The following is a 2,212-nucleotide window of genomic DNA, read 5'->3' on the forward strand; positions in this document are numbered from 1 at the left end:
CTAAGGAAGGTACATAGTCCAAGTACCCGCTAGGTAACCTAGAGAGTGCAAGTGCCCGCTAGTTAACCTACATAGTCCAAGTGCCTTTTAGATAACCTAGATAGTCCAAGGGCCTGCTAGTTAACCTACATAGTCCAAGTGCCCACTAAGTAACCTACATAGTTCAAGTGTCCGCTAGTTAACCTACATAGTCCAAGTCCACGCTAGTTAACCTAGATTGTCCAATTGTCCGCTAGGTAACCTTGATAGTCCAAGTGCCTTCTAGTTAACCTACATAGTCCAAGTGTCCGTTCGTTAACCTAGATAGTCCAAGTGCCCGTTTAGTAACCTACATAGTCCAAGTGCCCGCTTCGTAACCTGGATAGTCCAAGTGCCCGCTAGTTAACCTACATAGTCAAAGTGCCCGATATGTAATCTACATAGTCCAAGTGCCTTCTAGGGAGCCTACATAGTCCAAGTGACCGCTAGGGAACCTACATAGTCCAAGTGCCCTTTAGGGAACCTACAAAGTCCAAGTGCTCGCAAGGTAACCTACATAGTCCAAATGCCCGCAAGGAAACCTACATAGTCTAAGCGCCAACTAGGGAACCTACATAATCCAAATGCCCGTTAGGTAACCTAGATAGTCCAAGTGCCCGTTAGCTAACCTAGATAGTCCAAGGGCCCGCTCCTTGACCTACACAGTCCAAGTGCCAGCTAGGTAACCTAGATAGTACAAGTGCCCGCTAGGTATCCCAGATAGTCCAAGTGCCCGCTAGGGTTTATACATAGACCAAGTGCCCGCTAGGTAACCTAGATGTCCAAGTGCCCGCTAGTTAACCTACATAGTCCAAATGCCCGATAGAAACCTACATAGTCCAAGTACCCGATAGGGAACCTACATAGTCCAAGTGCCCGCTATGGAACCTACATAGTCCAAATGCCCGCTAGGGAACCTAGATAGTCCAAGTGCTAACTAGGTAACCTAGATCGTCTAAGGGCCCGCTAGTTAACCTACATAGTCCAAGGGCTCGCTTGTTAACTTTGATAGTCCAAGTGCCCGCTGGTTAACCTAGATCGTCCAAGTGCCCGCTAGTTAACCTAGATCGTCCAAGTGCCGGCTAGTTAACCTACATAGTCCAAGGGCCCACTTGTTAACCTAGATCGTCCAAGTGTCCTCTAGTTAACCTACATAGTCCAAGTGCCCGCTAGGTAACCTACATAGTGCAAGGGTCCGCTAGGTAACCTACATAGTCCACGTGCCCGCTAGTTAACATAGATAGTCCAAGTGCCCGCTAAGGAAGGTACATAGTCCAAGTACCCGCTTGGTAACCTAGAGAGTGCAAGTGCCCGCTAGTTAACCTACATAGTCCAAGTGCCTTCTAGGTAACCTAGATAGTCCAAGGGCCTGCTAGTTAACCTACATAGTCCAAGTGCCCGCTAGGTAACCTACATAGTTCAAGTGTCCGCTAGTTAACCTATATAGTCCAAATGCCCGCTAGGAACCTACATAGTCCAATTGCCCACTAGTTAACCTAGATAGTCCAAGTGCCCGCTTGTTAACCTAGACAGTCCAAGTGACCGCTAGTTAACCAGGATCATCCAAGTGCCCTCTAGTTAACTTACATTGTCCAAGGGTCTGCTAGTTAACCTACATAGACGAAGGGCCCGCTAGTTAACCTAGATAGTCCAAGTGCCCGCTGGTTAACCTATATAGTCCAAATGCCCGCTAGGTAACCTAGACAGTCCAAGTGACCACTAGGTTACCTACATAGTCCAAGTGCCCGTTCGTTAACCTACATAGTCCAAGAGCCCGCTAGGTAACCTTGATAGTCCAAGTGCCTTCTAGTTAACCTACATAGTCCAAGTGCCCGCTAGGTAACCTAGATAGTCCAAGTGCACGCTAGTTAACCTAGATAGTCCAAGTGCCCGCTAGGTAACCTAGATAGTCCAAGGGCCCGCTAGTTAACCTAGATAGTCCAAGTGCCCGCTACTTACCCTAGATAGTCCAAGTGCCCGCTAGTTAACCTAGATAGTCCAAGTGCCCGCTAGTTAACTAGGATCGTCCAAGTGCCCTCTAGTTAACTTACATAGTCCAAGGGCCTGCTAGTTAACCTACATAAACCAAGAGCCCGCTAGTTAACCTACATAGTCCAAGTGCCCGCTAGGTAACCTATACTGTCCATGTGACCATTAGGTTACCTACATAGTCCAAGTGCCCGTTCGTTAACCT

The sequence above is a fragment of the Tenrec ecaudatus genome, unplaced genomic scaffold (genome assembly GCF_050624435.1).
Source record: "Tenrec ecaudatus isolate mTenEca1 unplaced genomic scaffold, mTenEca1.hap1 Scaffold_69, whole genome shotgun sequence".
Classification (NCBI taxonomy): Eukaryota; Metazoa; Chordata; class Mammalia; order Afrosoricida; family Tenrecidae; genus Tenrec; species Tenrec ecaudatus.